The 14,138-nt window shown below is 39.6% G+C and overlaps 1 long non-coding RNA gene across 1 annotated transcript; it reads left to right on the top strand.

Moving 5' to 3' along the window:
* The first annotated feature begins 569 nt into the window (after nt 1–569).
* LOC311115052 lies at nt 570–7,867 on the top strand. The gene is made up of 3 exons (XR_014611190.1): nt 570–923; nt 6,929–7,023; nt 7,163–7,867. It is a non-coding gene; the product is annotated as an uncharacterized lncRNA (long non-coding RNA).
* Nucleotides 7,868–14,138: the final 6,271 nt, after the last annotated feature.

Below are 14,138 nucleotides of genomic sequence, written 5' to 3'. Positions count from 1 at the left end.
AACAGACTAGCATCCTGCTCAGGGGGTGTACTTGTACATCAAGCTGTTGCATGCTATAGAAACAGGAGATCGGCTCCTGTCCAGCCATTCTGGCTTGGACAAGGCTTATGTTCAAAGCTTACTTTACTATGCTTTCGGGATTCATCGAAGTCTGAGTTCCACTAACAATAGGTCTTTAAATAGGACACTTTAACTGAATGTGGTCATACTGGTATTGTCTGAATATCTGTGGAAACTCCCCTCTGATTTAATATTTTGTCTAAAATCACATTAGTCTCATTCAGAATGAGCTGACTTCTTGGCCCTGAACCAAGTACCATTATAAGGCTGTGTTTGAACATCTAGCAGATAAGCGCCTGATTTTGTTCATGTGTAACCAGCCTGGGTGAATTTGTGTACATGGCAGGTTAATATACTGTCTAACCAGAGAGATGGTTGGTAACATAGCCCTAGGAACCGTAATCAATCACATGGGAAATGGTAGCCTATCAGAGGGCATGCCTAACAGAAAGGGTTTAACTTTCTGTGTCAGACTTTGTCTAAAAGCATTGTGCTTCTCAAAACTTTGCTTGTTCAACTGAGCTTCACTGTTCATAGCGCTGGATATATCTATACTTTTACAGCACTTTATACAGAGCTACATTTTAATTGCTCTGAAATTGATTTAAATACTATGGAGACTGATTTAAATACTACGTACTCTGATTGAAATACTATGGAGAATGATTCAAATACTACGGAGACTGATTCAAATACTATGGATACTGATTCAAATACTATGGAGACTGATTCAAATACTATGGAGACTAATTGAAATCTTATGGAGAATGATTGAAATACTATGGAGACTGATTGAAGTACTATGGAGCCTGATTCAAATACTATGGAGACTGATTCAAATACTATGGAGACTTCTGATAATGGTGACTATATGATTTGCTTCATTCTTTAAGTTTGAGATAAAAGTTATAATTGAAGAGATGTTAAATTAAGCTGTCAGCAGTGTTGGGTAATGGGCTAGTTTCATTACACTAGCTGTAGTTTCTTTTTAAATACATTTCTCAGTAGCTTGACTGTTAAATTAATTTCAAAATAGTTTTAGTTTCAATATACGATACATAAAATATTGGCCGTCCTTTTGGCCTTGTAACAACGGTTAATAATAACACAGGATAAAGTAATAACTTCTCATGTAATAGCTTTTTTCATTTATAATGTAATAAAACCAGCTAATGTAATAACACCGGATAACGTAATAACTTCAGGACATACATTCAGGATTAATCAACTCAGTGGCCTTGTGGATAGAGTGTCAGCTATGAGATTGGAAGGTTGGTGGTACTGGTAAGTAATCACATGGGAAATGGTAGCCAACAGAGGGCAAGCCTAATAGAGAGGATTTAACTTTCTGTGTCAGACTTTGTCTGAAAGCATTGTGCTTCTCAAACCTTTGCTTGTTCAACTAAGCTTCACTGTTTACTGTTCTGACTTCATTCAACATTGCATGATCAGCCAGTTAGTGCACTGCATTTGTTTTGTGACCTTGCCTGGGCACATAACAAAGAAAGCGATTTTGGGTCACAACATGATTAGCAAATTTAACAACTTTTCCTAACTTTATTTTTGGCACCGGTCACAGGTAACACCTTCTTGAAGAAGATTGTTGATCATTTATTTGACTGATATATTGCATAAATGTTGTTCTTAACTTTATTGTCCTGTAATCCTGCAAATTACCTAACTTGGCTGTGGAAGAATAATAGCTTACACTGAATCCTAATGGATCATAGGGCAGGATTTCTATTGGGCACCTCTTTATGACAGTGGTTTATGTGTGATTACTTTATGGACATACAATGACTCATAATAAACTGTATGGTTATACTAGAAAAATTACACTGCACATGACAAAGTACATAACATTCCTTCCCTTGTACAACAATCCGAGTTCACTTTGACCAAACTACAATTTCTCAGAACTGAATGTAGTCATCTTCGCCACACCATGTCAGGGCTCACTTGAACTTGCTAAATTCTGGGTCAAGTTTGTGTGTGTACTGTGGCTGAGATTGACTGAGTAGAGTACCCTCCCTGGTTACATCTATTGTCTAAGATCAAATAGTCAGCTGACTGTATTTGGCCATGAACCAAGTTTATATCTGCCGTAGGACACCAGTTTATTATACAGTTTATTACATTGTCTGTTGAGCATATGACATTTCTTTTACATCACTGGTGTACTGGAGTTTCTTCCTTATAAACCTGGATATATGATTGGTGTCCACTTCGAACTAAATACCATGGCTTTCAGGGGAATATTTACCTAAAGCATGTTGTACTGATTACGGTCAATGAGCATGTGAATACTCTGATTTCTCTCAACATTCCATTATGAGACAGTTTAGTGCGGGTCTGGATCCAGAATTCGAAGTAATGTCATGGGTCTGGGTTGCTTGACCTGAGCAGCAGATCACCAGAGCTGAGTACCGGCACCTCAAATGTTCTACTGCTCTGTTCCTCACAGAATATTAGCTCAAAAATATTGTGGAGCAGCTGCACCTACATATAAACAGTACCGACACCCAAAATTAGCACAGGCACCTATTTCAGTCCAAGTCGAGCACTAATCTGATATGATTGTCTTGTGTCTTGGGTCTTGGGTAGGCTATATGCAATGGCGATTTTAGCATGTAAATCTTGGTGGAGCAAACTCCCCCCAAAAATGTTTTATGCATGCCAGCAAAGCCACTACGCAACACAGCACTAAACAATACATGAATTGCACTATAATGATGACAAACGGTGCCTACAAACTGTTAGGGCCTACATAAAGCTGTCCCAACAGCAGAGCTTTCTTTTCAGCACCATGGAGTGAATCCTTAACACCACTTCACCTGGCTATCAGTGGAGCCTTGTCTGGCAGCGAAACAGTTCATTCAGCCTTACTTACTGACTTTAAAAAAAAACATAGCTGATATGGCTGACTTTCTTAAACAAATGTGGTTTCTACTGACAATTGAGATGTACAAACTATGGAATAAGGGAACAATGAGCGGATAAGAGGCAATCAGTAATTTTGATTAAGACATTAATGAGCGAGCTAAGACGGACGTAGTCAATATGACTATTTGTTCAGCACTTTTGAAATGTACAGCGTTCTTACAGTATTCTAATTGTACACCAAGTCAGAACCGTAGGATAAATAAAGGGGCATATAAGCAGACAATGAAAGCTCTTACAATATTCAATGATGTAGAATGCCAACTTGATGCATGATGATGACTGCTAAGATTTTGAAAGTATGATGTTGACATGATCAGACCAGTCAAAGCTATGGTAGATATAACGTGATTTTACATCATTTTATCTGTGGCCAATTACCTTGAGCCTTCTTGGAAGGGCACTTCTAATGTAAATCTATGGCAGCACCCAAGGGGCTGAGCTATGCTGAAACACCTGCATTTTGGAGCTGCCTTCCTCAAGAAATCAAAAAAGAGACCATGTTTTGTATGTGGCTTTATTAACACAATTATTAATTTTTTTTACATTTTTTGCAAACTGATATGTGACAATAACATGCAAAAAAAGTATTGTATTTGTCCTTTTTTTGCTAAACAGGTGGGGCTCAAATTAGTAAGGTCATTCTACTGCCAATGTTTGTCTATAGAGATTGCATGGCTGTGTGCTCGATTTTATACACCTGTCAGTAACGGGTGTGGCTGAAATAGACGAATCCTCTAATTTGAAGGGGTCCACATACATTTGTTTATATATATATATAGTGTATGTTAAAACATGATGCAGTTTTAGGTAGAGAATTGAGAGAGAGGGGTTTGGATGTGTCGAAAGGACATCCATATAGTTCCGGAACCGGCCATCAAGAAACCAAGCCCAGCCACACACTGTCCATTCATTCCCCAAAGAGACTTGGTGGTGTTGGGTTGAGAAACTAAGAATTTGTATCAAGTGGAGGGGGATAAAAATGGACGCCTGCCTGCTGGGCAAGGAATAGAGAAGAGATGATTAGTGAAGAGAAGCGAGGAGAAGAAAATAAGGGAACAATAGAATTTGAGCGAGCACTTCACAATGAGTGCGTTTCAGATTCACAAATTCTGTGCAGATTATCGTATCAATGCCTGGTTGAGTGTTAAACATGTCAGGGACCATGTCCATATGATATAATAATCTGCATAGTATTTGTGTATCTAGAACACACCCATTGGCATCAGTCTGTTGTGGTCTGATACAGGCCAATGCATTTAGTTGTATTGTCATTGTAGTGTTGAGTGACAACATGACTGTGCAAGACTTTGGTTTAAATAAATGGCAAGACAGTCATTATTATGGCATTTTTAATTGAATGGTCAACCCATTACAGATTACTTTATTTTGATACTTTATTTTCACATGGTGTATTATATATATATTTTTTACAATTATGACAATTCCAATTCTCTTCAATGCTTTTCAATGAGGAACATTTGGAATTGGAATGTGGTTTACTTTCTGAATTGACTAGAATTGAAATAGAATTCACCCAACCCTACATGAAAATGACAACATAACCATTTGTAGTTAAAACATGAAAACAACAATATGACCATTGGTAGTTAATACATTAACACAACAACATAACCATTGGTAGGTAATACATGAAAACAACAACATAACCATTGGTAGATAGTCTCTAGGTTCTCTTAAGTTCCCTTAAATTCTGATGCTCTGACTTCCTCCACTTTGTCCATTACAGTATGTCCCTATCCTCCACAGCATCTTCCTAAGGATACTACACAGAATTTCCCTTTCTCATTCACATGTTAGGCTACACCCCAGTAAGCAGGAGCCGACGTCTTTTGGATGTCTTTTTTTGGTCCTGCCCGGACATCGTTTTTTGGTGTTTTACAACCGGTAGACTTGCCACATAGATGGATTGGCATTCAAAAAATTATATTTCAGGCAACACTGTAGGCTACACCTGAGTAAGCACGGACTGACGCCGACGTATTTTTTGGTGCAGTTCTGGACCGGCCTTGATTTCCACATCCACAGACATTGAGTTTTGGTCTGGTCCGGATCAAATCTGAACCAATCATAGACGTCTATGTTTGGTTCAGATTTTGTCCGGTCTGGACCAGCCTTGATTTGGCCCAAACATAGACTTCTATAAATTACTTATTTTCAACTTTCATTCAGAACCGAAAATGAACCTGATTTCAACGTCCGGAAAATACGTATTTTTAACATCTGGAAAAGATGCCTTTTCAATGTCCTGGAAAATATGTATTTTAAACATACCAAAAATACCTTTTCACCTTTCATTCAGAACCTAACTTCAACGTCTGTAAAATACGTCTTTTAGACCTCCGTTCAATGTCATTTTACTTACTGGGACTCTTCTAGTTATGCAGGGAGCAGCATTTTTTGGTCTCCCTTATGGCGCAGAATGGCGCGGACCTGCCCTGCCTGCTAGAGGCGATGCCTGATGAGGGTGTGAACAGCCTCTGACTGGAGGTTATGTAGTATTTCACAGTCTATTGTTCTCAAGTGGATGGGACTCCACAACAGGATCAGGGAATACTTGTTTGTATGTCCCTACTTGAACATGAAGTGGTGTGTGTGTGTGTGTGTGTGTGTGTGTGTGTGTGTGTGTGTGTGTGTGTGTGTGTGTGTGTGTGTGTGTGTGTGTGTGTGTGTGTATATATACTGATTCACGGTTCGCCAAGAGATAACACATTCACTGTACATAGCCCTGGATAGATCTGTACTTTTACATAACTTTTCACGAAGCTTAATCTTCATCACTCGGAAATTGACTGAATACTATGGAGACCTGATAACGGTGACTGTTTTGTTTTATTCTTTAAGTCTGAGATGAAAGTATTGAAGTGATGTTGAGTTAAGCTGTCAGCAGTGTTGGGTAGCGTGCTAGTTACATTTCACTAGCTGTAGCTTCAGTTGACCTACATTTCCCAGTAGCATGACAGTTAAAATAATTTGAAAATGTGTAGTACTTAAAATATACAATATATTGTCCTTTCTTTTGGTCTTGTAAACAACAGTTAATGTAATATCATCAGATGACTTGTTGTAAGATCCATTAAATAGCTTGTGGAGCATCTATCATCAATGTGATGGTGGTTCTACCTTTTTATACACCGTTTTTGGATATATGACAATGATGGTTTTGTATACATCACTGATATATGATCGGTGTGCAAACTTTACTTTTAAAAAATCCACACCAAATATCATAGCCTTCAAGGGAATATTAACCAATTAGAATCATTATTTTTGTTGACCATCATTGCATCGGTTTTGTGGTCTGCTGATTCTATAACACAGGCCATACTAGTTTTGGGCCACATAATTTGCAAATTGTCCGACTTTTCCTAACCTTACCGTTGGCACCTGTAGCACCCATCTAAAAATGATTAATCCACATTCATATATACTACTAATATTTGTTCTTTAAGGAGAAAATAGCCTAATTAATGAAGAAAAATCTGATCAACAATATGATTTGAATGTTTTTTTCTAAACTGCCACCAGTGCAGCCTCAAAACATTTAAAACAACAATATATTGACATAGCTAGTAAATTAAAATAAAAACAACAAAATATATAAAGGATGTTCCATGCTGAATCCCTCACTCATCAATGATTTTTTATTTTTTTTTAATATACAGGATAATGTTTTACATTTTGGTACAGTCTTTTTACTGCCTTTTAAATGTTCCTGCTTTAACATTTAGTGAGAGCATTGCATCTATTTTGTGACCTGGCCAGCTGGCCTGAACCCATAATACAGGCCACAACTTTAGGCTACAACATGATTAGCAAATGTAACAACTTTCCCTAACCTTACTTTGGAACAAGTTACACATTTGTTAATGCCTATTTGTCTGACTGTCATTTATTTATTCTACAGTATGATGGACCCACTAGCTCTGGGGGCTGGAGGAGATCGTACTGTCACGAGGCCAATTCAAAAGAGGAGGAGTCTCTCACTTATTCCCCCTAACAGTAAGAACACATGATTTCATCCATAACATTCCATTCCATCCATAACATTCATTAACAAAACAGAACCCCTTTTTATCCATACTTTACCAGCTAGAGAACATTATCATACAGCACTTAATCCTCCAATCTTTTGTCACAGTGAGTTTGGAGCAGAGTGATGTCATCAACAACCCTACAGCTGTGTCACGGGGGACTCTAGGCCGTGCCATAAGGCTCTGGGGTATGACGGTACAGTTTCTGTTACAGTGACCCTCACTGTGGCCAACATGCTGGGTGCAATAGCCACCACCCACAGACAGCTGGCGCTACAGCAGAATATGGTCTCCATTTTATCTCAAAGCACAGACCACTCCTCCGCCATGGCGAGAATTAGTGAAAGGGAAATTCTGTGTAGTATCCTTAGGAAGATGCTGTGGAGGATAGGGACATACTGTAATGGACAAAGTGGAGGAAGTCAGAGCATCAGAATTTAAGGGAACTTAAGAGAACCTAGAGACTATCTACCAATGGTTATGTTGTTGTTTTCATGTATTACCTACCAATGGTTATGTTGTTGTGTTCATGTATTAACTACCAATGGTCATATTGTTGTTTTCATGTTTTAACTACAAATGGTTATGTCATTTTCATGTAGGGTTGGGTGAATTCTATTTCAATTCTAGTCAATTCAGAAAGTAAACCACATTCCAATTCCAAATGTTCCTCATTGAAAAGCATTGAAGAGAATTGGAATTGTCATAATTGAAATATATATATATATATAATACACCATGTGAAAATAAAGTATCAAAATAAAGTAATCTGTAATGGGTTGACCATTCAATTAAAAATGCCATAATAATGACTGTCTTGCCATTTATTTAAACCAAAGTCTTGCACAGTCATGTTGTCACTCAACACTACAATGACAATACAACTAAATGCATTGGCCTGTATCAGACCACAACAGACTGATGCCAATGGGTGTGTTCTAGATACACAAATACTATGCAGATTATTATATCATATGGACATGGTCCCTGACATGTTTAACACTCAACCAGGCATTGATACGATAATCTGCACAGAATTTGTGAATCTGAAACGCACTCATTGTGAAGTGCTCGCTCAAATTCTATTGTTCCCTTATTTTCTTCTCCTCGCTTCTCTTCACTAATCTTCTCTTCTCTATTCCTTGCCCAGCAGGCAGGCGTCCATTTTTATCCTCCTCCACTTGATACAAATTCTTAGTTTCTCAACCCAACACCACCAAGTCTCTTTGGGGAATGAATGGGCAGTGTGTGGCTGGGCTTGGTTTCTTGATGGCCGGTTCCGGAACTATATGGATGTCCTTTCGACACATCCAAACCCCTCTCTCTCAATTCTCTACCTAAAACTGCATCATGTTTTAACATACACTATATACAGTGGGGAAAAAAAGTATTTAGTCAGCCACCAATTGTGCAAGTTCTCCCACTTAAAAAGATGAGAGAGGCCTGTAATTTTCATCATAGGTACACGTCAACTATGACAGACAAATTGAGAAAAGAAAATCCAGAAAATCACATTGTAGGATTTGTAATGAATTTATTTGCAAATTATGGTGGAAAATAAGTATTTGGTCACCTACAAGATTTCTGGCTCTCACAGACCTGTAACTTCTTCTTTAAGTGGCTCCTCTGTCCTCCACTCGTTACCTGTATTAATGGCACCTGTTTGAACTTGTTATCAGTATAAAAGACACCTGTCCACAACCTCAAACAGTCACACTCCAAACTCCACTATGGCCAAGACCAAAGAGCTGTCAAAGGACACCAGAAACAAAATTGTAGACCTGTACCAGGCTGGGAAGACTGAATCTGCAATAGGTAAGTAGCTTGGTTTGAAGAAATCAACTGTGGGAGCAATTATTAGGAAATGGAAGACATACAAGACCACTGATAATCTCCCTCGATCTGGGGCTCCACGCAAGATCTCACCCCGTGGGGTCAAAATGATCACAAGAACGGTGAGCAAAAATCCCAGAACCACACGGGGGGACCTAGTGAATGACCTGCAGAGAGCTGGGACCAAAGTAACAAAGCCTACCATCAGTAACACACTACGCCACCAGGGACTCAAATCCTGCAGTGCCAGACGTGTCCCCCTGCTTAAGCCAATACATGTCCAGGCCCGTCTGAAGTTTGCTAGAGTGCATTTGGATGATCCAGAAGAGGATTGGGAGAATGTCAGATGAAACCAAAATATAACTTTTTGGTAAAAACTCAACTCGTCGTGTTTGGAGGACAAAGAATGCTGAGTTGCATCCAAAGAACACCATACCTACTGTGAAGCATGGGGGTGGAAACATCATGCTTTGGGGCTGTTTTTCTGCAAAGGGACCAGGACGACTGATCCGTGTAAAGGAAAGAATGAATGGAGCCATGTATCGTGAGATTTTGAGTGAAAACCTCCTTCCATCAGCAAGAGCATTGAAGATGAAACGTGGCTGGGTCTTTCAGCATGACAATGATCCCAAACACACCGCCCGGGCAACGAAGGAGTGGCTTCGTAAGAAGCATTTCAAGGTCCTGGAGTGGCCTAGCCAGTCTCCAGATCTCAACCCCATAGAAAATCTTTGGAGGGAGTTGAAAGTCCCAGCAACAGTGTGTGAAAACCTTGTGAAGACTTACAGAAAACGTTTGACCCGTGTCATTGCCAACAAAGGGTATATAACAAAGTATTGAGAAACTTTTGTTATTGACCAAATATTTATTTTCCACCATAATTTGCAAATAAATTCATTAAAAATCCTACAATGTGATTTTCTGGATTTTTTTTCTATGATGAAAATTACAGGCCTCTCTCATCTTTTTAAGTGGGAGAACTTGCACAATTGGTGGCTGACTAAATACTTTTTTCCCCCACTGTATATATATAAACAAAAGTATGTGGACCCCTTCAAATTAGAGGATTCGTCTATTTCAGCCACACCCGTTGCTGACAGGTGTATAAAATCGAGCACACAGCCATGCAATCTCTATAGACAAACATTGGCAGTAGAATGACCTTGTTGCAGGTGTTTCAGCATAGCTCAGCCCCTTGGGTGCTGCCATAGATTTACATTAGAAGTGCCCTTCCAAGAAGGCTCAAGGTAATTGGCCACAGATAAAATGACGTAAAATCACGTTATATCTACCATAGCTTTGACTGGACTGATCATGTCAACATCATACTTTCAAAATCTTAGCTAGCAAGCTAGACAAGCAGTCATCATCATGCATCAAGTTGGCATTCTACTGGCAAATCCTTTTCAATCCTTGTCATATGAAGAGAAATTATAGATAAAACGTATCGTGCTCATCGGCCATTGGACACAAATATTACACAACAAGTTGGAAATCGCAAATTCAACAATGAGTGATAAGGCGCCACTGTAGCCCCGGGTTCGATCCCAGGCTGTGTCACAGCCGTCTGTGACCAGGAGACCCATAAGGCGGCACACAATTGGCCACAGTGTCGTCCGGGTTAGGTTAGGGTTTAGCCGGCCTGGATGTCCTCGTCTCATTGTGCTCTAGCAACTCCTTGTGATGGGCCGGACACCTGCAAGCTGACTTCGGTCGTCAGTTCGATAGTGTTTCCTCCGACACATTGGTGCGGCTGGCTTCCGGGTTAAGCGAGCAGTGTGTCAAGAAGCAGTGTGGCTCTCGACCTTCGCAGTGTAGGGGAGCTGCAGCGATGAGACAAGATCGTAACTACCAATTGGATATCACGAAAAAGGGGGTAACGCCGTGGGCCAGAAATGTTTGAATACATTGGCCATGCTGTCAATCCAGCATGACTTCTGCCGCATTCAAAACACCTGGAAACTCGGAACTCTCAGACTTCAGTGAGTTCAAGACAACTGGGAACTGAGAAAACTAGCTCAGACTGGGAAAATACAGAAAAAAATGTTGAACGGTCATACCACTTGGAATTCCAAGTCAGAATTTTGGGCCTATTTCTAGAGCCCACAAGAAGGACCGCCGCGCCAAGTTCCTGTTCAAGTGAGCAAAGCACAGCAAGGTGAGTGCAAAAATGTATTGTATGCTGCTGCATAAATTATGTAATATGCCAGGGAGATATGAACAGTGCATTCGGAAAGTTTTCAACCTCTAAGCGCTTCAACACTCAGTGCTCTTGTTTTGTGAGCTTGTGTGGCCTACCACTTTGCGGCTGAGCCGTTGTTGCTCCCAGACGTTTCAACTTCACAATAACAGTACTTACAGTTGACCGGGGCAGCTCTAGCAGGACAGAAATTTGACGAACTGACTTCTTGGAAAAGTGGCATTCTATGACGGTGCCACATTGAAAGTCACTGAGCTCTTCAGTAAGGCCATTCTACTGCCAATGTTTGTCTGAAACCTACAGTGCATTCGGAAAGTATTCAGACCCCTTGACTTTTTCCACATTTTGTTATGTTACAGCCTTATCATGAAATTGATTAAATATATTTTTCCCTCATCAATCTACACACAATACCCCATAATGACAAAACCAAAACAGGTTCTTAGAAATGTTTGCAAATTTATAAAATAACAAAAATGGAAATATCACATTTACATAAGTATTCAGATCCTTTACTCAGTACTTTGTTGAAGCACCTTTGCCAGCGATTACAGACTTGAGTCTTCTTGGGTATGTCGCTACAAGCTTGGCACACCTGTATTTGGGGAGTTTCTCCCATTCTTCTCTACATATCCTCTCAAGCTCTATCAGGTTGGATGGGGAGAGTCGCTGCACAGCTATTTTCAGGTCTCTCCAGAGATGTTCGATCGGGTTCAAGTCCGGGCTCTGGCTGGGCCACTCAAGGACATTCAGAGACTTGTCCCGAAGCCACGCCTGCGTTGTCTTGGCTGTGTGCTTAGGGTCGTTGTCCTGTTGGAAGGTGAACCTTCGCCCCAGTCTGAGGTCCTGAGCGCTCTGGAAAAGGTTTTCATCAAGGATCTCTCTGTACTTTGCTCCGTTCATCTTTCCCTCGATCCTGACTAGTCTCCCAGTCCCTGCCGCTGAAAAACCTCCCCACAGGATGATGCTGCCACCACCATGTTTCACTGTAGGGATGGTGCCAGGTTTCCTCCAGATGTGACGCTTGGCATTCAGGCCAAAGAGTTCATTCTTGTATGGCCTGTGTTATAGAATCAGCAGACCACAAAACCGATGCAATGACGGTCAACAAAAATAATGATTATAATTGGTTAATATTCCCTTGAAGGCTATGATATTTGTGATAACTGCATTGTTGCGTTAGGTATTCGTTACATTTGTATTTTTCCCTTTATGATGATGATCCGGGCCTGTTAGGGGTAGTTTTGTGATAACTGCACTGTGATTTTCTTCCCCACTGTGGAGTTTTTCTAAGCGTTAACGATCCCAATGTAATTTAAATGTTTAAAATGTCACACCCCTACCTTAAATTGGACGTTTGGAACAGCTTCTAAAAAAAATACAAATAATAATAACAACAATAATAATAATAATAATAACATAAATTAACGTCCGAGACGTGAGACTTTGAAAGCTTGTTGAGGCTACTAACTTGGCTGTGTACCAAATAGGCTGAACTGTGATAAATAGATACTAGTGCATAGGCCCTACTCCTGACATTTCCTAGGATCCATAAAGTAACTTTTCCTAACCTATTTTTGCACCAGTTCTGTCACACTAATTTTGGGGGAAAAAGTACACTTGTTAGTAATTTATTTGACTTCTATCACATTCATGTTTTTCTCTTCCTTGATGGTCCCACTAGCTCTGGGAGCTGTTGGAGGTCATCCTCCTAACAGGACAAACCAAAGGAGGAGCAGTATCGTATTGAATCCCCCTGAATGTAAGAACACATGATGTCATATTACAAGTGTATCTTGTCCACAGCTTCTTTGATGCAAGTGGCCAATCATGACTGAATTACTGTACACACAGAATTGCTCACTAACCTGTAACACTCTAATCCTCTATAGACTGCTAAAATGCAAACTATTACATAAAGTAACAAAGGAGATCCATCATCACGTGTGATGATTAAGAGATTCACAGTAGGCTACACTGCACTAAATTTTGCTCCTACCTTTTGTCACAGTGAGTTCGGAGCAGACAGAGATCGGTCAGAGTGACCAACCTGGGGGGCCCCTCGACACCGTGATGGATGCACTGGAGGACGACACTGACAACGTCAATGATTATCAACTTTATTGTGATGTTCGACCAGGTTCTACATTGGATATACCATTTATTTAAGAAAATGAGAGGAGATGAGAAGCTGAGTAAGAGAACTTCTTGATTTGGAACCTCGCAGTCCTGTGATTCGCTAAGATCAAATAATGAAAAAAGTCACACAAAAAAACAAACATGTACAGTCTATTGCAATGCACTGGTTGTCTGGAACCAACATAACCCTGATCAGCTTCTACCCCCAAGCCATAAGACTACTAAATAGTTAATCAAATAGCTACCAGACTATCTGCACTGACCCTTTTGACTCTACCCACACACATACTGACATTCCAACACATACATACATACATACATATACATATATATATATATATACATATATATATATACATACATATACATATATATATATACACACACACACACACACGTACACACAAGCATACTGTCGAAACACAGACACACTTAACCACTCATCACATACTGTACGCTGCTGCTACTATTTATATAGCCAAGTTATCGTTACTCATTGTGTATTTATTCCTTGTGTTCCTATTTTATTATAATGTTTTATTCTCTACGTTGTTGGGAAGGGCCCGTAAGCATTTGATTTGAATTGAAGGATATAGAGAAGGTTCAGAGAAAAGTGATTGTGACAGGAGATCGCATGGGAAACCTAAAAATAGTAGTGTTATTTTTGTGTATATAGAAATTGACTTGGTGTTATTGTATACTGAATATTGAATATGTTATTGTATATATTGTGGTGTTATTGTTGTAGATGTGTTATAGTATTGTATATGTACTATATATCTACTACTTTGTTACTATGTTTTCTGTTTGGTACCAAATAAACACTGTCCACCTATACTGTATTCCAGAAGGGTTTAGAGATGCACTGATACAACTATGATTATCAATTACGTTTACATTTTAGTCATTTA

The sequence above is a fragment of the Coregonus lavaretus genome, assembly GCF_964263955.1.
Source record: "Coregonus lavaretus genome assembly, contig: HAP1_SCAFFOLD_772, whole genome shotgun sequence".
Taxonomy (NCBI): Eukaryota; Metazoa; Chordata; class Actinopteri; order Salmoniformes; family Salmonidae; genus Coregonus; species Coregonus lavaretus.
This window is presented reverse-complemented; position numbering and strand designations above follow the sequence as displayed.